The 24,177-nt window shown below is 39.0% G+C and overlaps 1 long non-coding RNA gene across 1 annotated transcript; it reads right to left on the bottom strand.

The window, feature by feature from the left end:
• Nucleotides 1–15,449: 15,449 nt before the first annotated feature.
• On the bottom strand, nucleotides 15,450–21,904 carry LOC122240976. The gene is made up of 3 exons (XR_006220849.1): nucleotides 21,581–21,904; nucleotides 15,942–16,097; nucleotides 15,450–15,625 (listed from the first exon to the last, which is right to left on the bottom strand). It is a non-coding gene; the product is annotated as an uncharacterized LOC122240976 (long non-coding RNA).
• Between the last annotated feature and the right edge of the window lie 2,273 nt (nucleotides 21,905–24,177).

Genomic DNA, 24,177 nt, shown 5'->3' with positions numbered 1-24,177 from the left:
TGGGCCCCATGAGTCACCTTTGCCTCCTTCTTTGCGGTCTCATCCCTTTGATAGCTTCTTTGCTTGCAGACACTCCTTATGCAAGTCTGTGGCTTTGATCCAGATGAAATGGATATACATGAAGATGATGACCTGTTTGGTATCCTTGACTACTTGGGCTTCAAAGCATTGGATCAGGGTCCAAGGCAATTTGTAGAACCACTGCACTTGGGGAGCAAAGTGCAGGATTCACCTATGTTGCCTGAACTATAGGTGTCTCTAGAGATCTACTAGGGATCTACCAAGAGCTTGAAAATCACAAGGCAGTGCCTCAACCCTGATCATGACTGTGTGCATATCCTACACATTGTTATCAAGTGTGGCCAGAAGGAATACATTAAGTTTGCCTTCCTCAGATTGAGGAAAGAGCCATGCATGCTTGACAATATTTCTATAAACATTATCTTGTGCTCAGAGGCAGGATCCTTGTACATTTCTTCTAGGATGGCATCAGTGTGCTCACAGTGCTTAAATGAGCCTCAGGAAGATGGGACCTGGATCAGGATATGTGTGTGTGTGTGTGTGTGTGTGTGTGTGTGTGTGTGTGTGTGTGTGTAGGAACACAGTTGAGGATAATGGGAACATTCCCATTCCTTCCAACCAGCTGGATCATTCTCCCTTTTTATTCTTTCTTCCTCCTTGTTTGCTGAAGTCCAAACTAGTTTCTCACTTTCTGCCTCATTTTTTCCCAGGCAGAGAGGTTGCACCATGAATACTTCTGCCATTGATAGCAGGGTAATACCTTAGCTTAGCAATGTGTCATCAAATTGGGTACCTTGAAGAGACTTGGTTGGGAGGGGCTTTCCTTTCCTAGCATGCCCACTTCAAAGGGAGATCTATTTGTCTTGTTTAAAGTTTGCTTTCCAGACAGGTTAATAACACAGAACAAGACAGATTCTTAAGTGAGTTTACCCTAATCTTAAATTGTGCTCTGAACCAGCCCAGAATCCAGCACAGCAATATTACCTACCATACAAACTCTCACCTAGTGTGTATATTGCTCTGGGTTCAGTGATACTGGAGACCATCTCTAAAATTCAAAAAGCCATGTCCTGTCCTTCACCGACTTTAGAGCTGGGATGTTGGGGAAGTGGAGAGGAGGTAGGGAGAGCTGGCCCAGGCCAGGAGTCAATTTTATGCATCAAGCTTGGAATCCATTTCACACTCCAGTGGTGGAAAGTAACTTGAGTACTACATGACAACATATACAAATTGCTTTTCCAGGTCTTCTTTTGCCTCCCAGACTGCTTTCCCATCTTGTTGGTTTCTTCCCGATGAGAGAGGAAAGGAGACAAGACAATGGATATTGATTAACCGCCCTCATTCCACCTTGACTACACAGAATCCTATAGCCAGGTGACCAATATTATTATGTACATACTTCCACACCTGTACCTCTCACATAACTCTTCTCTCCCTCTGTGGGGTGAGAAAACAAGGGAAATTTTTTAAGCTGTGAACAGAGCTATTGAGAACTATTAACCTTTCATTTTATCCAGGAGGGTGAACAAGACCCAGCAGCCTCCCTGCTGCCTACTCCTCTGTCTACATACCTCTGAGCTGGCAGGAAGAGCAAAGCCAGAGTCAACTTCCTTCCCAGCCCCTGGCCACTTCTAAGGACTGAAGAGGACTCCTTCCTTCCTCTAAGCCCAAACTTCAGACATTCCCTGAACAAAACTACAAACACAGCACCAACAGAGGGGAATTAGAAGAGTAAATACGTTTGGAAATAATACCTTTGGTTATGATAAACAGAGAACAGAGACCATCTTCTTCAGAGGACGTGGTAGCATGTGGACTAATTAATTTTCTCTAATTGTACAGAAACAGTTCTTTGGTAAAAATTTTCCTTCTCAGAGGAGACAGAAGACTATCTTGCTGATTTGATGAAATGCATTTTGTTCTTAAAGACAAAGCCTGGGACAGTGGAGAGGGTGGCCTGAGGAAAATGGCCTTCTTCTCCCATGCTGGCAGGACATGACCACGGCCACAGGAGCAATAGATGGGGATGATCCAGGCACAGTGGCTGATCCATGATTCTGACAATTTTGTGATGATGCCTAGAAAGTTGGAAACCAAATACAAGTATCCTACTGGGTCATGTTCTGGATGGCAAAGAAAATACCTTCATGGACATTGGTGTAAAAGTTGACATTAGATATTATCCTGAGGCAATGTTAAATTTATTGTAGTTTATGTGTACTGTATGTATATAAGACAATATCTTTTTTAAAACTATAGAAACTGTAGTATTTATAGGTAAACAGCTTTGTTACATGCAACCTGCCCTTATGTGTTCGAAAAAAAAATCTATTTCTCTATTCATTTTCTGTACATAGAGAGCTTGAGTGAGCAAGGGAGGCCGAGGGACAAATGATTAAAAGAGGGAAGATCTGGTCATAGGTATATTCATGCAACTCTTCTTTAGAATTTTTATTATTCTCAAATTAAAACAATGATAAGTTGACCCTGTCTTCCTCTCATCAAGAGGCACACATCATCTTTTAACTACTTTAATATTTTATTATGAAACATTTTAAACATGCACATCAGAGGAAAAATATAGTGAATTCTTATGACCCACCTTCTACCTTAAAAATTATTGTCGTTTGTGACCATACCTTTAAAAAAACATAGAGGAGCAGTGCCTTAAAAATTATTGTTATTTGTGACAATACCTTTAAAAAAAAGCATAGAGGAGCAGTGCAGTTGAAGTTTGTGTTCTCCATCTCTTAGAGCCAGTGCTAATCCCCCTTTCCCTCCCTGGGCCAAGCTCTCTGACACTTTAGAGCTCTCCCAGTCCTTCAAAACTTGAGGAACATACTTTTCACAGCAGATTGCCATAACGTTGGTGCCCGGCATTCAGCTTCTGAGGCTCTGGGCATGGGTTTGCCTTCTCTAGTCAGCTCCTGGATCTATTTTTATTTATTTATTTAAAAATTTTTTTAACATTTATTTATTTATTTATTTATTTATTTATTTATTTATTTATTTATTTTTGAGAGAGAGAGAGAGAGAGAGAGAGAGCATGAAGAGGAGAGGGAGTCACAGAATCTGAAGCAGGCTCCAGGCTCTGAGCTGTCAGCACAGAGCCCGACACGGGCCTCGGACTCACAAATTGCGAGATCATGACCTGAGCCAAAGGTGGTCACTTAACCGACTGAGTCACCCAGACACCCCTCCTGGATCTATTTTTAATGAGTTCCATTCTCATAACATACAAGGAAGTCATCTGAGAGGCTTAATTTCAGTGCACAATGGTATAATCCTTTAGTCACCTAATAACTTCAAACATATAAAAACAAGCAAGCAACTGGAAATGCAGTTAAAACTTCAGATCTCTATATAAATACTCTCTAATGTTGACAAGAAAATGGATCAGTCCTGACACATATCTAAAATAAGAATTTGGGATTCCAGTTAAACATCATTGGTGGAACACATATTTTTTTTTCTTTTCTAACATACCACTAAAAATAAATGAAAAATAAGAAGCCAATAAGAGTGGTAGAAGATAGAAGAGATTTCACCAATTTGGGGAGATGGAAGTCAGATTGAGGAATGGTAACTGATTCAGCAGAGTGGCCTACTTAGGTTCCTGAAGAGAAGGATTCAAGAAGCAAATCATATCACTCTGCAAATCTCAGCAGACTCAGGATTTGCAGGCCCCAGAGAAGGAGAAGGGGAAATGTGGGGTAAGGCATGAACTGGTACTGAGAGATTGATTGAGAGTCTGTATGATCCCACCCCTTGCCGTTTGCAGCCTGTACTTTGAGCAGCCAAATTGCCTTCTTCATCTTTACCGTCTCCTTATCAGCTCTCTTTACCCATGTCCGCTTTACTAGTGAAAGCGGGATCAGTAGTGCTCTCAAAGTTAATCAGATTAGAGAACCAATTCCAGAAAACCCAGGACTGATTCAGAGAACTACACCTTAAATTCTGTTCCTCTGGAACCATCTCTGCTACTAAATTCTGTATCATTCAGCATTTGGCCAGAGAAGCATGACTTGTAGTGTGTATATTTATGTATGTATATGGATATACATATATAGAGACTTTTACACGACTGTAGGAACAGGCTAATAAGCATGCCCAAAAGCTGTAGGGCAGAAGTGGAAGATCATGAGCAGACTGGAGCTCCATGGGCATGAGCAAAACTTGCTGTCTACAGGCAGTTGGGAACAGAAGAATATGAGTATGGCTTGAGCTGAATGAAGCTTGTAGCTTGTAATCGTAGACATCCTCAACTATGTCACTTGACTAAACAGTTCTAAGCTGAGAATTATTGCAGAAGGCCAGTGTCAGGCAAGAAGCCACTATTAATATGGTAAGCATTATCTGTTGACTCTAAATCTGGGATCTCCTAGATTTTATTTTCAACCAAAATGTATACCTCTCAATAGAATGATGAATTTGACTTAGAGAAATGAAAGCAGATGAGAAGGAACATTCCTTCAAAATCCTTAATTCTTTCCCTGGAATGAATAAATGCCCTAATTCAAGGCTAATCTTAGACAAGAATGTCTTTGACAATAGTGACTACTCTGCTGAACACCTACTATATGCTATCTAACTGCTCATACTTCTTCATGTCGTGTGAGAAGAGGCACTGCTTGCTTTTGTTCCTATTTTCAAGGGTATTTGTACATACACTTACCATATGACCCAACAATCCTACTGCAAGGTCCTTACCCAAGAGAAATGGAAAGAAATGTTCATACAGAAACCTGAGCAGAAGTCAGGTTTACTGCTCATTATAAAATAGTTGGGTTCACTAAATTTAAGGTTCCTCTCTTGTAGTACAGCCTACTGCATGTGTAGGTGACATCTAGCCTTCTTGGCATCACCCTGCAGTATCAGGACTCGGAACTGTTGGAAATGCTGATATACTGGTGCTGTTAACTGCTGTGAATAATAAAGTGTCCTTTGCTCTGACTCGAGAGTCCATGTCTTCTGCTGGCATCCATGACTAACTTGTTAACTTGTAAGTAGAGTAAAATCTCAGATTCTTTAAAGCTCTAGATAGGATGCATGATCAGTGATTATTATAATAACCCCATGAGGGAAGAATTATTTTTTGGTATTGGAAACTGAGATTTAGGGAGGTGAAAGTTGCAAAGTCACCAGTTGTAAGTTGAAAGAGAAGGTAATAGTTAGTAGTTAAGAGCTGTGTCTTTGGAGTTGGCCTATCTGGATTTAAGTCCTGACTCCATCACCAAATAGCTTTGGTAAGAGGGGGATATGGTTAGGAATGCTACAGGCTCAGTTGTTTTGCTCTATAATCTCAAGCATAAAGGCTAACGAGGAAATATGATTCAATACACTTAATATAAGCCAAATTCTCTTCTTAAATGAATGTGAAAATTATCAGGATCTCTGTTATTTGTAGGTCTTCTTATATAGAAAGTGAAAAACTGGAACTACCTGATTTAAAAGATTTTTTTCTTAGTGTTTACTCATTTTTTAAGAGAGAGACAGAAAGAGACAGAGAACAAGCTGGGGAGGGGCAGAGAGAGAGGGAGACAGAGAATCTGAACCAGGCTCCAGGCTCTGAGCTGTCAGCACAGAGCCCAGTGTGGGGCTTGAACCTACAAACTGTGAGATCATGACCTGAGCCACAGTCAGACACCTAACCAACTGAGCCACCCAGGCACCCCAGAACTACCTGATTTTTAAAAATATCTCTTCTAGCTCTGAAGTTCTGCAGTTCAAGTGTTTTAACTTTTTACACTGTGTTTCCTTTCTTATTTGTCTCTAGAATTCAAAGGTGGACCAGGAAATCCTATGACAAGTGAGGTCTATGAGCTAGGAGTGTTGCAATGGATCTGCCCTATCTACTCCCCCTGCTGACCTTTCAGTTGGGGAAAAGTGGTTATAAAACAGGATAAATTTGCTCCTGGATGGGGGATATGCAAGATGACAAATTCTGAGGATCTATGCCAGTGGTTTTGTTAGATTCCTGATTGATATTTGGGTCTCAGAGGAAGTTTTCTTTTTCTAAACTATATTGGCCCACATCAGGCAAGAATAAACTTAAGGTTCCTGAAGTCAACAAAACAAAATTTACATAATGGCAAAATCAAGTCATCAGTTTGAATTTTAACAATGCATTGTATTAGTTATAAAGATTTAGTGATCTAAATGTATGTGTGTTCTGCATGCCTAGAATAGCACCTAGCGTGTAGTAGGAGCTCAATAAATTTTTGGTAAATAATTAATTAATAAATACTGATACACAAGAATATCTTTGTTAAGTGGGAAAATGTAGGCTGAAGTACAGTTTGGTCTCCTTATAACTATGCATTTTGTATTTATTTTATCTAGCTATCTATCATTCATCATTTTATGATATTCATAGTAAAAAGACCAAAAAGTTTTGCCTCACATAGATTTTTCTGGGGGTGAGATTAGGTAGGACTCTAACTTTCTACTTCAAATGCTTATGCTTTTGGTGGGGGTGTAGGGGAGATGCATTTTTAATAAAATTTTTTTTAAAAAAAGAAGGAAAAGAAATAAAGCCATGCCCTCTCTTCATGCAGCCTGAATGGAAATGGATAATGGGTTGGCTAAAAGCAACAAGAAGGCAATTTTCTAGGTTGATGAGGAGAGAGAGAGGTCTTCTTCCTCTCTCTTCCTTTCTCCATTTTTCCTTGTCTCATCCTGCCTTTTGAGAGGCTTCTAGTGAAGGCTGGTTCTCAAAAGGTTTGGTGAGAGGTGGGAAGGAGGGCTATTTAACCAAGATCCAGAAGTGATGTATTTCCAGCAGTTAACTGAAAGCCTTAATCTGCTTTCTTCCAGCATTACACTTTCAGTAATCTCAATCAGAGCTCTGAGGCAAAATCTTTCTGAGAAACTCACTTTCTTCCAAAAAGTACAAGAATTAATACCTATTTTTTTTCTTTTATCCACTGTTCTCTCTCTCCCTCTCTCTCTCTTTTAAAGACACAGCCTTTGTGGGTTTTTGTTATCATTGTAGGAAATAACTCAGATTATTGTAATTTAAAATCTACTTCTCAGGATGGGTCATTAAGGCCTTAATACATCCCAGCACCAATTACATTAGTATAACTGATGCTGAAAATTGCTAGAGCCAAATACTTGTATGTTGTTACTTGGGAAATTCATCAGTACATACCCTGAAAACTAAGTTGTTCTTAAAACTATACAATAATTAATATCTTCTTGCCAGAAAAAAGCACATTTTACTTAGTTTAGTTTTTCCTTATTCAGTAACTATTATTTCAACCTAAGATTCCCAAAGAAAGGAAGAAGAGGAAACTGTCATAGTTACTATGTTCTGTTGAGCATATTTTACTGGATACTGTCATGTGCATTATGTCATTAATCCTCAAAACACTTCTGAGGAGTGGGTATTGATATACTATTTTACAGATGATCAAACTGAGGCTCTGACAGCTTTACCTCTTTGCTTAGACTCAAACAACCACTAAGTGGCTGTGCTGAAACTGAGGTCCCATCTGATTTCAAAATATGTCCAACTCTTTCCATTGAGCTACACCAGATTCTCATATAAGGCAATTTTTGAAGTCAACTAAATAATAATTGAAAATACTCAATTTCAGCTTAACACACAATATAGCATTTAAGTGAAAATTTGGCCTGCTGTTTATTCTCAGCTTACCACACATTGTAGAAGAGCAATCATATTAGCTGCTACTAACCCCATAATTCAAGCAAATCTTCACCAAGTAACTAAAGGAAAATTTTCTCACTCAGACATACTCCCTAATTTTACCTGAAAAACTGTCAAATTTGAAATTTATATAGAATTATTTAATAATGCCACGTGTGGCCTTTTGTGTCATATGATGGTCTTATATTGTTAAAATATCTCAGGTAAAGCTATTTATTATACTAGGGAAAATATCTGAATATGGGAAAGCAGGCCAAAGATAGACAGGTCACCCTGGAATTGACATGTTTCCACTCAGTTATCTTCTGTACTTAGAAAAGAGTTACTGATTAAATTATCAGAGCTTGGTAATGATCTGTTTTATAAATATCTATACTTCTCTGTCCCTTGAACATGCCAAGCTCTTTTCTGTCTTAGACCTTTTCACTTGCAATTTCCAGTGCATGGATCCCTGCTTCACTGACTTATCACATGGCTAGCTTCTTCAGTTTTCAGATTAAATGTCATCTCCTTATAGAGTCATGCGTTGTTTTGCACCCAACCTCCATGTATTTTTCTTTTGGCAAAAGAGGCACCAAATTTTCCTCTAGAGTCCCATGCTTACCCCACTTTTAAGCTTGTGGGTTTTGGTGGAATGGATGCTAGGTGAGGTCTTAATTGGCTTGAGACAATAAGCATATTCCATTGCCCTGGCCACAGTGATTTGTTCAGGAATGGGCCTATAACCTAGTTAGAGCTAGGGAGAGGTAAGAAGACATTCATTAGGATTTCTGAGAAAGAAAAGCTCCTTTCTGTTCATTGAGAGCTTTTAGAAGAAACCTCTCTGTTTCCCTAGATTTTTGGACAGTAGTTATGTTCATGAATGGGAGTTTATTTGCAGATATGTATGTGTAGGGGGGTGGGTGATGAGGAGTTCAGAGTAGCCACTGTGTAGAGCCTATGGATGACTCCACCTGTGAGGAAATCAGAGATGGGAGGTGGGCTGAAGAAAATTTTCTGGAATGACTTTGAGCTCTTAGACTAAACCCTTCAGAAAATTTGACCTATTCCAAGATAAGTCATTAACTTCTCTTTATTGTTTAAGCCAGTTTTGTTGTTGTTGCTATTGTTACTTATAATATAAGAAATGCTAATCAATGCCATTATTCAGAGAGGATTTTCCTGATAAACTTATTTCAGGTGGTTCCCTCTCCTCCACTACTACTTATCATGAACTATTTTTATTTCCTTCATGTTACTTATCATAATCTATAAAAATACTTTTGATTTATTTGCTTATTTTTTGTTTGTCTCAGCTACAAGGCTATAAAGTCTTTGGGGCTGGGAACTTGTGTATCTAGTTCACTAATTATGACCAGCATCTGGAACAGTGTCTTAGAAAGATGGAAATAGCATTTATTGGATGATCGAATTAAGAACTTTTCTAGAGATCCAAAAATACATTTTATCCAGTTCCCTGCTCTATACCCCCTTGCAAAAGCAAGAAAAGAGAGAGTACAATTTCACTGCATGTGCCCATCAGCATGAATTCTGGCAGCCTCTTTCCATGCAAAATGGAATAATTTTCCTGGAAGTCAGCTTTTAACATGAGATGTTGTTATTTTTCCTAACCGCAGTTAGACTGCCAGCAGTTTTATGGTTTGGTGTCTGACAAAGAACTTTGTCACCATCTGCTTTTAATTTTGAAAGGGCTCTCCAAAAAGCACATTTGAGAACATGTTGAAACAGAACTTAAATAACTTAAAAGAGTTTAAAAGTTTTTTCCAAAAGTGGTGACCCAAAGGGTTAGAAATTAATTATTTATTACTTTTTGGCAACAAAAAACAAAAGCAGAACAACAAAAAGTTTCATTATTTTGTGATAGTTGCAGATAATGACCAGAAAGAAATGAGATATAAACTTAGTAAAAAATAATTTAGATACTCTGAAAGATGCTGAAGAAACATCTTAATGAATACTATAGACTTCTAATCTTGTCAATAATATTTGGGTCATTGCTTTACCAGTGATACAGCAATTAATAGCAAAAGATTCTGTTTTCTGTTTTTTTTCTTTTTCATATTATAAAACATAAACTATTCTCAAATGGGAAAAGGTATGTTTTAAAAATATTTTCACAGAGTGTTTTTCAGTTTTGGAGAGACCAACACAATTTTACTAATTTTTCCAATCAGAATCTCTCTTTGTTGATATTTAACAATACTCATCTCATTCAATCAAAGAAACATTTATTGAGCAGCAACTATATGCTAAGCACCTTGTTAGACTTATATTTGGACAAGATGGCAGGACCCAAGCTCTTAAGGTGCCTATAATTCAGTTGGCAGAGTATGGTAAGTGTTCTAACACATATTTTAAATTTTAAAATGTATTAATGACGGGAAATTTAAAAGATGAATTGCTGAAATTTGCCACAATGTTTAACTTTCAATGACCTGTCACTGAAATATGTTATATGAGCATTTGGGAAATCTAGTTACTGTAGAATCTTGGGACTATAGTAAATGGATCATAGAGGTCACCTAATCCATTCCCTGTGTCAAATAATAGCAGAAGAAAACAATCCTAGAAAATAAAAATCCATTCCATTTTGATGTCCTGAGAAATGTGACTTCCTAAAAATGAAGACACTTTTGTTTTAGGATAATAAAGTTATAATGGTGCTTTTAAAACAAATGTTAGAATTCTGCTGCTTTGTCCTTTTATCATAGGACTTAAAAGACAAAAAATTGATTTTTAGGAATTTCAAAGACTAAAGAGCTGAGAAAGCAAAATGCTCTCTATTTCTAGAAAGAAACGTAAGTCTAAATATTACGTTAATAGGCAGTAAACATTGTGTGGCATGAGACACACACCAAGGATATTTAATCAACTAAAATATCTTGAAAAAATGAAATTATTCTAATATGTAACCCACACAAGCCAGTTGGTGTCTTCTTTATTCATGAAGTACACACTGTGGCTTGTCACCACTACACATAGTAATTGTGGTTTTTCTTTAAAGAAACCTGGCATAGGAACTCCCTGTATAAAGGAAGGCCTCCCCTTCTGTCACCTGCCACCGGGCAGAGACCTTTTCTACCTGTGATATCCTCACCGTCAGAGCCCACCCCTTGCCACTTTTTTGCTGAGTCCTTCTGCTGATCCCCTTGTTAAGAAAAATTATCTGGACTTGGAAATAAAGCCAAGAGAGCATATCATGTCTCCTCTTCATCATACAGGGCAGTGCCTAACAAGCCCTCACCCACCGTCAGAGATTCCTCACAATCGTCTTTGGGAAATGCACCCGTGTTGGAGGCTCATAGTACTTGCTATTGACTTAAGGCTCAGACATTGGAGAGTTACATTTTAATTTATGGACTTGTTTCCAGTTGAGATACAAATATTTCTGTGGTATAAAAAGCAGCCCAGAGGTTATGGTGATTATAGTTTTATTTTCCTGTAAGACATTCACCAGTTTAATATCTAACCTAAGAATCATACTCTAACACTCTTCCTCAAAATGCTTAGAAATATCCACTTCCTCAAAATGCTCTGTATACCGGTTTTACCATTTTCCTGTTTTTTTTCCTTTAATTAATAAGTTGGACAAAAGCTTTGATATATATTCATTTCTTATTTGTATGAGTCAAGTTTTAATTTTTTGAAAACTTCATATATATTTTTTGGAAGCTTCTATTACTTTTTCCATGGAAGCACAGAATTCAGCCTTGCTTACCCCCTCCTTTGTGGGGCGGAAGGGCATTATTTGCTTGCTATATCAATATGGAATTAATATGGCCAGCCTCCAGTACCTTCATGTGGTCTATAAGCTCCCCAGCCTGTTTTCCTCAATACTTACACAGAGTTGAAAGGGAAGGTCTTAGATTTAAGGTCAAGCTTAAGAATCCTTGGGGAGCTTGGGCTGGAGAATATTATTAATGTTTTTGTCACGTTGTGAATTAAACTGGCATCCTTTGGGGGCTAGCCAGAGGACTTTATCACACACATCTTGGTATCTGTGGCAAAATGGAAATAGATTCCAACCAACTTTTGTATAAAAGACCATTTTTTTTAAATTTTTTTTTTTTTAACGTTTATTTATTTTTGGGACAGAGACAGAGCATGAATGGGGGAGGGGCAGAGAGAGAGGGAGACACAGAATTGGAAGCAGGCTCCAGGCTCTGAGCCATCAGCCCAGAGCCTGACGCGGGGCTCGAACTCACGGACCGCGAGATCATGACCTGAGCTGAAGTCGGACGCTTAACCGACTGAGCCACCCAGGCGCCCCTAAAAAAGACCATTTTGAATATAACCAGATGGTAAGATGGTGGACAGCTGCCCTCTTTGCCTGCCTAGCATGGATTCTCCATCTTGTAATAGTGCCCTGATTTTACTCACTTACCCTTGGAGTCTTAGTGAGAGTTTCAACTAGAATGTCTCATTATCTCCTAGGCAAGGAATGGGCACATGACCCCCAACCCAGCCGATAGATGCTCTGGAATTTAAACCGTAAGTGAGTAACATACCATCTGAAATAATGTTGTGACTCATTCATCCCTAGGACCAGGCCCTGAAGAGACTGCCAACTAGTACCTGACACCTAAATCTTGATAGCTGCCTGGATTCTGTCCTTACTGAGACCTGGTTCTTCAGGTTTTCTTTGTATCCTGTGAGCTATCCTGTGATTTCCAATCAATTCACTTTTTGGCTTTTGTTAGCCAGAGTAAATCTCTAGTGTTTGTAACCAGAGAACACTAATTGACAGATTTGGTGATTATATGTATCTTGTTAAAATTGAAGCATCAGGTATTATATTGTTCTTTCATTGCCTTTTAGAACTAAAGATAGTAATTGTAATAGGTAATAAATAACATTTATTAAGTGCCTGCCACTGGTCTAGATTAGCTCATTTAATCTTCACAAAAACGCTATGACATGGAGAAACTGAGAGTCAGAGAGGTAAAATACCCTCATCTAGTTTGCAAACTATTAAGTCATGGTACCACGATTTGAACCCAGACTGTCTGGTACCACATCCCTTGTTCTTTATCAAATTTCTCCTTGGGACTAAAGACATCCTGTGCATTGATGGGAAAAGCCATCTTGCAGGTGGTTTCCTGCTGCTGAGTGCTGTTTATTCTCAGCATTAACCTTTGCGTTTCACATCTAACACAAGCCAACAGCTGGTTTGAAATTTTATGTTGGTTAAAACATTGGCACGAAGAAGAACATTCTGTGCTCTGCAGATAATAAGTGGCTCCACAGTGGACCAAAGGAGAGCTTTCAGTCCTCCAGGGTGCCCCTCTGGGTTTCTGGAAGGGATGGCTCCCCCAGCTTTTCTACAATAGCTCTGTGTACAGGATCAACATGGTCAGCAGCAACTCTGGACTCCTCCTTTGGTGTACTGGGGGAATCTGAATTAATGTTTTTATAAACAGAACTCTAGACTAGAAATTTGGAATTAATATTCAGTTTTCTGCTCCTTCCCCAAATCTGCATTCTCTGCTTTCTTTATATTTCTATTCTACCCCTTCTACGTCTGGGTTCTTTTGAAGACCTCGTCCAGTTGAACACATTACCAATTGAAGGGATGATCACAGGAGACACCATGCTATGTCAACATTTCCTCTGCTTACCTGCCTAGTTATTAATACCTGGTTAGGGTGAACCTGTCTGAGCACCAGAATCACTAGTGAACCCTTTACAAGCGTGCAGATTCCCAGGCCTATGCAGACCTCTTAGAGGTAGGATCTAAGAATCTGATTCTGATGTCATGTTTGGAAACCACTGGTGCGAAGGAAAGACTTCTGAGAATACTCGGGATCTTTGACCCTTAACACAGTCCTCAACTTCTCTGGGCATTGATTTCACAATCTGTACAATTGGGAAACAAGGTCACCTGTGTCCACTTCACAGGTTGTTGTGAGGCTGACGGCTATAAAAATATTTTTGTGAAATGATTTATTATTATTATTTTAAAGAAAAGGCAATTTACTAGGTGTTTGTACTTTGCTACAGAAATGGGGCTTGCAAAGTACAAGTGTCACAAACACATAAAATTCTTTCAAATGCAGATTGTATGGGACATGTTTACACAGACCCGTTGCCATTGCTGGGCCTGGATCTAAAAACTAATCCTAGAAGTCAGTCTTGAGAGTAGTATAGGGAACTCTCTGCCTGTACCACCACTACAGTCCTAACCCCATGTGAGGATGCCTAAATTCATTTAACAAAGGAAATTCTTTTTATTCCACAAAGAAAAGACCCATCTTCAAAATATGCTCATGAGATTAATGAATTTACTTGGACTAACCCAATAGTGGCATTGAGTGCAAGCTTCTGTGATCCCTACTTGAGAACAGCTTTGGAGAGGGCTGAGTGGTGTGCAGGAAACTGGTGCAGCCTCTGGGCAGCAGGGTGGGGCTGTTACAAGTGGGTTAGAAAGTGCAGACCAGAAACAATAGGGAAATACGCACAAATACACACACTTCAAAATCTTTTCTAGGACCAGCTCCTGGTTTGATACCTTACTTATTTCTAAGTGGGCAGCAACCTCATCTTTCTCACATCAGGTTTGCCTATCTTTTCTGGTGAAATTTAAACTATCCTTGAGATTTTACTTGAGGAGATAGGCATTTATAAGTTTCTTATTTTACAACTGGCTCGTATGTGAGGAGAGGGGGAGTCGGGAAGGAAGGGTAGAAATCTAACTTCTAACTCAACCTAGAAGCGGTGAACTGGGTATTTGTCAATTGGCTGATTTAACTGAGTCTTTCTCAAATTATAATTTTGATTCCCCAATAAAGCATACATAACATTTGTGCTGGGTTGTTCTTTCAAGATAGCTATTATTCCCTGGGAAGAAAAAATGTATAAAAAAAGTTTGCCATCGGGGCGCCTGGGTGGCGCAGTCGGTTAGGCGTCCGACTTCAGCCAGGTCACGATCTCGCGGTCCGTGAGTTCGAGCCCCGCGTCAGGCTCTGGGCTGATGGCTCGGAGCCTGGAGCCTGTTTCCGATTCTGTGTCTCCCTCTCTCTCTGCCCCTCCCCCGTTCATGCTCTGTCTCTCTCTGTCCCAAAAATAAAAAAACGTTGAAAAAAAAAATTAAAAAAAAAAAAGTTTGCCATCGATTCTACGATTTCCCTTTTAGAAATCATGTATGTTCTGTTCAAGGTCATGGATATTTTGGGATTGAGATAGCAAGCAATCTTGACAAAAGGGCAAAAAAGCACATTAGAGAAGAATTGCAGGAAGGGGAGCTCGGCTGGTAGAAAGCAAAGAGGAGATACGACCTCGCATGCTTCAGCCTTCCACAAGCCTGGGACTCTCGCTATCTAGTGCCTCCAGTGACGTGTCTCAGATATCAGTGTCAGTGCTAAAGGACTGCAGACTCATACCCGTCAAAAACAAACACACCCCAGACTGAAAACAGCTCAGTCACTGACTGGAGTTTTGTATTAAGGGAAAAAACATTTTGTCAGCTTCTTTTTTTTTTTTAACTAAATAGCACAATCATTTATTTGGAAAGCAAGTTTATTGTTTAGGCTTCTATTAGAAAGAAAAGGAGGAGGGAAGGAAAAAAATGAGGAAGGGAGGGGAGGAAAGAAATACTAGCTATAATTTTTTCTTTTCTTTTCTTTTCTTTTTTTTTTGTAAATTGCTCTTCCGGAGCTTACAAGAGATGAAATGGCATATAGGATTAATTTAATGTTCATTCTTTTCCCCAGCAAGAAGTCAGAGAATCATGTATAACCCAAACTTTTTTTTCCCCAGCTTTAGTCATTTAGTGACATTTCCAGTGTTAACATGTCAATCAATACAACTTGAAAGCCAGTGATAGCATCTGCAGGCATGTGCAAACCTTGACACCACTCCTTCTCTCCCACATATTTGTGTGCTTCTTGCTTCCCGGCCCAAGCAGGCACATGAGAACAGCTGGCTCAGCTCTTACTAGTGAGAGAAAAAATATATACAGCCTGGATTTAATTTTTTGCTGACACCATGTATTTGAACTGGTGTGTTTAGACATTTTGGGTGGAAAAGGACCTCCTAAGTCAGAAGGTCAGTCTTTCAATAATGCAGAGAAAGCAATTGAAAACACTCTTGGGGAGGGGGGTGGGGGCTATGAACCATAGTTCCCATTTTGCTATGAAAGCCTCACATTTCTAGTTTCATAACTAGCTCTTTCATATTGGAAAACTGCAACTTAGATTTTCCTCTCCCTCCTTTTTTTTTTCCCTCACATGCATTTTTATTATATACTCACTCTTGTAGTAATCTAAGATCCATGGTGAGTCCTTACTCTCACAGTGCTGGTCCCCACTGTTGTCACAAAGCAGCAATACTCCAAGGAAGTCAGTCCCGAGGACTCAGGGAGGGGGTCAGTGAGTCCTTCCACATCACTTTTTGCCACCTCTCCAAACTGCAATAACCAAATATCTAATCTAAGAACAGTGTGCTTCCTGTGTATAGTTTAAGACAAGCCCATAGTTCTCCTATATTGTGGCTCCTGAGGCCCTCTAACATAGAGATTCGAGAGGCCCCACTGCCCTGCAGTATTTGATTGTCTGGGTGAAAATGTAGTTTTTAGGATTGCATAGCAATAACTACCTCATGGGATTACTAAGGATTTGATGAGATAAGTAGGTAAAGCGTCCAGTATAGTCCCTGACAGGCAGTAAGTGCTCATTGAAAATGTTAATTCTCTAGTTTAGTTCACCTACTTTCTCTATAATCCACTTGAATTAATTATATTATCTAAAAGGGCAGCAAATGAAATCCCTATTGGGAAAGGGGCTGGGTTCCCAATCAGAAATAATTCTCATTTTGTGATGTTTAGTGAGATTTAACCTCTACGTGTCATAGATCTTAAAACAATTATTAATGAAAGTCTGTAAAATAAATTGAAGATAAAGTCTGAATGACTAAGAAAAATGCACTGATCATGACCTGGTGCATGACTTCCACAATGTATTTTCCATCTATACTTGTAGATCTTTTGCTTTTACCTGTGATATCTATCTCTAGCACTACAAAGAGGGATCCTAATGGAGTCCTGGAAGACTGCCAAATCACATCCTTGTTGAAGTGGTTGGTGCAGTTTCTGAGATGAAGGAAATTCCTGCTTAAAAAGACCCATTTATTTTTAGACTTAAGTTTGTGTCATGTGAGTTGAAACCTGGAATTTGTATATGCAATTGCTCTTGAAGGGTAAGACATATAGAGACCAGTTATAACCGGTTTGTTTAAACTGAGCCTAGAGCAAGGCTGGACTCTGAGGGGGAGGGACAGATCAACTTGCTGAGTCTCGAGTGTTCAAACCAGTTGAACATGCTAGTGGAAGCAGGATGCACCCTGGGGGAAACCAGATCCAAAAATAATGGACTTAAATGGTGTAAGGTGTCATAGCTTTGATCTTCTGAGGCTGACCCATTTTGACAAAGCTTTGCAAAGGCACAACTCTACATTGTGGAAGTTTGTGTACAAATTAGAAATCAGGAATATGGGTTTTCATAGCAGACAGTAAGCTTAAAAATGAGTTCCAACAATCTAACATTGTACATTGATATAGAGGACTGTTCAGCCCTTTTGTTCATGCCTGAAATGATGAGTATGGTAAAATTGTAATTTTTTCAAGAGTCTGTGGACACGTAGGGGACTGAAGACATTACTTTCAGTTCCTTCTATTTTGAGGTGGTGTGTGTATTTTCAATTCAATGATGATATTTTACATTATTTTTTACTCTTACATAAATTAAGGTTTTCATTTTGCAGTGGCAATTTATAACTAGAAGTTGCTTTCATAACTTATTATCTTAGATCAATGTGCTTTAAAGCAAGGACTTGACATATTCTTGGTGATTCTTATGAAGGGGTCTATTCTTTTTACTCAAGCATGAAAAACACTGTAACCTTGGCAAGTGATTTAACCTTGAGCCCTAATTTCTTAATTTATATATTGTGCCTCCTTCAGAAGATTGCTATGGATTAAATGAGAACAATGTTTATACAGCACTTGGGACTTAGTTCCTTGATAAAATGTTAGTTCTCTTCTCTTCTGAACTCCTTTTCCATTCCATGGGGATATACAGCGGTACAAAATAGATATAATAAGGATTCCAATTATAGACATTTAGCTCCAATTCTTCAAGTAAAGAAGGTAGAATGGTTTGAACCAGTTGTTGCCATATGTCAGGCTTTTAGAAAGTTAAATGTAGTCATGATGTAACTCCAGATTAGTTGAGAAGGAATCTCATAATTGTGAGTAGAATGTTCTATAATCCAAGTGTAATTGGAGTGCCTTATATTTTCCAGCCTTCTGCGATTGTCCTTTTCATTAATATCCAAATAAAAATTGTGCAAACTCCCATTTGTTTGGCCACAAGAAACTCATTTCCCTTCTGGGTAATTTTGAGAGTTCCTTAGAGTCTTGCCTGTCCAGTTATCATTTGCCACTTTTTATTTAACTGCCCTCTCAGTTCTTGATTGTCACCAACAATCTGGTCACCACACTCCATGTCAATCCTTGTTTCTCTTCTTTATAGCCCCCAAATGAGGACAGAGCCCTTTTTTTCATATTCTAAGGCAGTGGTAAGAGACACAGATACTACATTATGGTAGTTAATAAGAATTAAAGGACTTGAAAGCTGCTTGTCAAAAATCTCGGCCCCTGGATTCCCTCTCCAAACTCCATCAGAAAGCTTTTCCAGTTGGCTCTCTCTCCTTGGGTCCCAGCTGAGGGACTTAGCTGGTCTTCAGAGTCTATATGTTTTCCTGTGCTTTCTTTTCCCCAAGTCCCTGGGCCTCGATCCCCATTAATCACTCACAATGCTCAAACAAGATAGTTATATAAAGACTGTTGTGTTTTTCCTCACATCTTTAAAGCTGAAACATCCCAAAACTAAATATCAGTTATGAAAATCTAGTTCTCAATCCTGTTAATGTCAATTAGTTGCCAGATTTTAGTCAATAATTATTTTTGTATCGTAATTTTATTGAATTTGAGCTTGATTTGCTCAAGAGTTGGGCACTGGAGAAGATGGAGGTGTGTGAGGGAATATAAAATGACTCCACTTATATGAGAAATCTAAAATAGTCCAACTCCTAGACGTAGGGCATAGAATGGTAGATGTCAGGGGCTGGGAGGAGGGCAAAATGGGGAAGCATTAGTCAAAAGGTACAAGGTTCCAGTTATAAAAGATCAATAAGACCTAGAGATCTGCTATACAACATAGGGCCTATAGTTAAAAATACTATATTTTTGTATAGTTAAAAATACATTTTGCTGAGAAGGTAGATCTTATGTTGAGTGTTTTATCTAAACAAACAAATAAATAAATAATAAATAAATAAATAAATAAATCTCTTGAAGGTGACATATTTATGGCAAAGTTTGTGGTGATAGTGAAACTATTAACCAGCAGGTTAATGGGACTACTAAGTGCAGCTGCAGACGAATAAGCACAACAGCAACTTTTTACCCAGACCTTTTTCATTTGCCCTTAAATCTCCCTTAGTCTTCTCTTTTGGGGAGGCAGATTTTAGCCCTTTGCTAAATAAGCCCTTTGCATGCTGCATACATGTCTTAGTGAGAATGTCTCAGTAATTGTTTTTGTGCATCAGGCAGAAGAACTTGGGTTTGGTCGCAGTGGTTTCTCAGATGTACACTTCCCTCCAAACTGATGAAGTGCTGTACATCAAACATGTACAGCTTTTTGCATGTCAGTCATACTTCAGTAAAGTGATTATTTGAAAGATATAAAAGATCTCCATGGTTCCTTTAGATCAGATTCTATTTTATTCTAAAAGCACCTTTTTAGTATTAAAAAACCACATGCATTAAATGATCTTTATGTACTTATGTAAATTTAATAATGAAATTAATAAAATTTAAGGTTCGTGGGTTCGAGCCCCACATGGGGCTCTGTGCTGACAGTTCAGAGCCTGGAGCCTGCTTTGGTTTCTATGTCTCCTCTCTGTTTCCTCCCCCGCTTGCACTCTCTCTCTCTCTCTCTCTCAAAAATGAATAAACATTAAAAAATTGAATATATCAGGCTTTAAAAGAAAAGTCACAAATCATCTCTTTAAATGCTGCATATTGACCCCTCATCTTCCTCTAAGTATTGGTGATTCTCATGTCTTTTAAACTCCACCATTTAGAAAGAATTGAAAGAAAACCCACCTTATATCAGACTCCTTAGGCCTGCTGACCTGCCAATGCAGGCTTGAAGATGAATTACAAATCATAAAGTAGCTAGAAGAAAAACACGCCTCTTAGTTACGTGGTGGTGTATTTTGGTTCTTTTTAATTACAAAACTTCATTTTTCATGGTTGGCGAAGTTGCTGCTTCTGGATAGAATATTATGTAAATAAAGAGGTATATAAGTTATGTACCTATTTATTTCTTGCTTACTGTGATAGGGACAGCAATCATGTTAGCCACAGAGGTGGAACAAATACATATATGCAAGACAAGCCCTATGGTAACACTGCTGTCACCCTTTACAAACCTTTCTGTGCTCTTGAATAGGAGGAAAAAGGGCCAAGATGCTGCCTCCAGCTCTGGGGTTGCCCATGGGACTGTGTGAGGTGTATGTTAATGCCATCTTTCTTGTGCTTAAGAACCACTGTGCTAAAATAGTAGGTTTTCAATTTTTAAAGCAACAGAATCTTTTTCTCAAAAGAAATCTTACATGGCCCTGAAATAAAATAGGTAAAAACACAGATGCAGTGGAGAAATGGTGGGAGATGGGATGGGAAAGTTACAGAGCTCTGATGGCTGGCTTCCTTTTTGGGTTTCCTTACCCCGGAGAGTCCTGAGGCACCCTATTGAACTCCAGGGCCAAGAAGAACATAGTTTGGATTGCTTTGTAGCTGATTCTGTTGCAACATAATAATTGTGTCACCAAAGAAGGTGCAAATACACAGAATATTATAGACTTTTTGGAGGAACAGCTGAGAGATCACGATTATCCTTGAACTCTCTGATGGCTCAGTGGCCATCAAAGAGATGGAGGAAGGGACCAGCGGATAAGGCTCTGCTCCCTTTCATTCTAGCGTCCCTACACACGCACAGTTACTCTTATATCTGTTTACCCTATTGGGGTTCACACGTAAGATTTTTTTTTGATGAAATGATTCAAAGTCTGAAAAAGAAAAATGGCTTTTATTTTCACATCTTTTTATTTTATGAGGACTCAGATTATCGAAGTTGTGGTTCTTGTGTAGGTTGAGTCAGTTAGTGAATAGCAGAGTCAAGACCACAACCAGGGTCAGCTGAACAATTCATCCTAAACTGGATGAGTGTATGGTCTGTGACAAGCACAGTCCTATGTGGGAGCAACATTATAATGCCAGTCTTTCTCTGATACTAACTTTCTCTTTTTTCTATTTTGGCTTTACTTGGATGAGCACTTTCTTCCAGAATGACAGTGGCATGAAAATGATTCTTCCACTCAGCATGAGCACAAAGAGGACTTTCCACTGAGAGCCCTCAATCTATATCCACTTTTGACTAAAAGTATAGAGAATTGGATTGGTTCGGTGTCTGCTGGTACCTGGCATGGTTTTATATACATTATGACAAAAGGGAAATATATATGGTTCTAGTTTAATAGACTTCAGATATTCTAGGGTTGTTTTTTGAGAAGAGGTGGGGTCGAGGTAGTATAGTGAGGAGGGAAATTGCAAACGAGCATCTCTAATTGAACGTATGACATGAGACTGAGGGGGGAAAATAGGGCCAGGGTAGATCCTATGCCACACCAGCCTTTCTCAGTATTGCTGTTATAGGTAGAATCAGGACATCACCTTTCCCAAGAGCAATCTGCAGAATGTCTGTGGGCAGGAAGAGATATCGTCTGGTTTTTCCTTGCTATTTGTATGAGCCTTTGTTCTGATAGTACCTGTTGCAGAGTTGCCATCTTCTCTCCCACTGGCGGCCCCCTGGGGCCATTACGGATGCTGGAAACACAGGACTGCCGCAGTGTGGAGGCCCAGGGTTGCCACTCTGAGCTGGGATGTCCTGGGGCTGCCCCTGTTGCAGAGCTTCTGTCAGTCATGTAGTATCTGTGGATAGAAGAATCCAGCTAAAGTATTAAATGAAGTGTCAACAAAGTAGGGAGTGGATTTATCTGAGTAATATGGAGTTGTTTTATGTAAATGTGGGCTTTCTTTTTAATTTATTTCTTTTAACTTTTTTATTCATTCTTGAGAGACAGAGGCAGATCACTAGCTGGGGAGGGGGCAGATAGAGAGGGAGACACAGAATCCAAAGCAGGCTCCAGGCTCTGAGCTGACAGCACAGAGCCTGACGCGGAATTAGAACCCGGAACTGTGAGATCATGATCTGAGCTGAAGTTCAACACTTAACCATGAGCCACTAGGCATCCCTTTTTTTTTTTAAAGTTTATTTATTTATTTTTCAGAGAGAGAGAACTCACGAGCAAGGGAGGGGCAGAGAGAGGGAGAGAGCGACCCCGACCCAAGAACTGTGAGATCATGACCTGAGTGGCAACCAAGAGTCAGATGCTTAACCAACTGAGCCACCCAGGTGCCTCTGTAATTGTGTGCTTTCTATACTATTTCTATAACAACATTTTCCTGCATATTTAGGAATTATCCGTTGTTCTTTAGGGACATTAGGGGAATATTTACCCTTGTTTCTTCCTTAGTTCTTTCTTCTTCAGTCCCTCTGTCCCTCCCTTTTCTTTCTCTCTTACTTCTCCCTCCCTTTTTTCCTGCTGTCCTGGGGGGTAAATATACAAAACTGTACCTGAATTCTTATTTCTTGGTGTCTTACTACAGCTAGATACTCAATGATTTATATATATTTATTTATATATATTTAATTTCATTTAATATAGAAATGTGTTATAGATAATATAAATTATTATATAAGTATATAATAAACACAGCAATATGTAAATATATATATATTTACATATTATATGTAAATATAATATATATTTACATATTATATAGATATAAAAATTTATATTTATATAAATTATACATAAATTTAATCCTCAACTTTACCCACATTTGTAGGTAAAGAAATTAAGTCACAGAGACTTCTGCCTTCAAGGAGCTTATATAGATATTGGGCTATAGGTCCCAAGTCTCACCAGCCTATGAATAAACTAAGTTCACAATTCTTCCTTCCTATGTAAATTATTATGATACAAACTTCCAACCTACTTGACTGCCCCAAGTCTAATCTTTTACCAGGTATCTTCCTGCAGGTACCACTGGCAGAATCTCAAAGCACTATATCATGCAGGTATGCCCCAAAGCAGCAATTCAGGCTCTCCCAGTTTGGCTTGGTACCACAGTCTTGGTGTTGTTTCTCCACCAATGGCCCTTGGTCACTGTCCACCAGCCTCAGCTGACTTCAACCACTGCTCTATCCATATTGTGGTCTTGGAAAGGAACACTGCTGTTTCTTCCTTCAGCTATTCTCTGAGAAACACATTCAGGCTTTCAGTTCATTGACCTAAACGTGAACCCAAAGTTGGTTAAATGATTTGGTCTCAGGTTCCTCAGAGCAGGGACCTGTTTACCCTCTCCCCTTGGCATATCCATGCCTCGAAATCTAGATCCTAGAGAAAGATGAAGGACATTTCTTCCTATTATCATATAGTTATGTAAGTAAAAGACTATTGGGAGTGCATCCTTTTGCATAGAAACAAGTTCTAGGTCTTCAACCTAGACGGCAGAAAATTATTGGGAGTTTAAAATAGCAAGATTGAGAGGTTTCGAAGTAATATTAACATCCAGATACCTGGGGCTCATGATCACAGTGAATTCCTGCAGTCTTAACCACATCCTCACAGTGGGATCCCAAACCCACACCCAGATTCAGCATTGTTCCCATAAAAACGGTGTTGATGCCCTTTGGAGGGAGTTGGGACATTTGTATTTGATTAGGATATGCAATCTTAGCCTGTTAGAGTGTTGTGCAATCATCCCATATAATGAATGAACTGTAATTTTATTTTTTATACTATATCTATCTATCTATAGATATATTTAAAGTTTATTTATTTTGTGTGTGTGTGTGTGTGAGAGAGAGAGAGAGAGAGAGAGAGAGAGAGAGGGAGAGAGAGAGAGAGAGAGAGAGAGAGAGAGAGAGAGAGAGAGAAAGGCAGTGAGAGAATTCAAGCAGGTTCCACTATGTCAGCACAGAGCCCAGCTTGGGGCTTGAACCACAAACTGTGAGATCATGACCTGAGCCAAAATCAAGAGCCAGACACTTAACTGACCAAGCCACCCAGGCGCCCTGAAGTATGATTTTAAATGACATCACAGTCACTGGATGACTGGAAGAGAACATCTGTCTTACATTTTCAGTTACCAATCTGTGAAGACATAGGCAAAGCGAACAGGAAGTTGGAAGCGATTATCTACTCACCTAATACTGGTTAAAGCATGCCTCTGTCTCACATCATGTCTCACCACCAGCACAAATCTTTCCAACCTGGGAAGTTAGTTCATTGTTACT

This window comes from Panthera tigris, chromosome C1 (genome assembly GCF_018350195.1).
Source record: "Panthera tigris isolate Pti1 chromosome C1, P.tigris_Pti1_mat1.1, whole genome shotgun sequence".
NCBI classification, from domain to species: domain Eukaryota; kingdom Metazoa; phylum Chordata; class Mammalia; order Carnivora; family Felidae; genus Panthera; species Panthera tigris.
The sequence above is the reverse complement of the archived record's forward strand: the minus strand, read 5'-3'. Positions and strand labels throughout refer to the sequence as shown.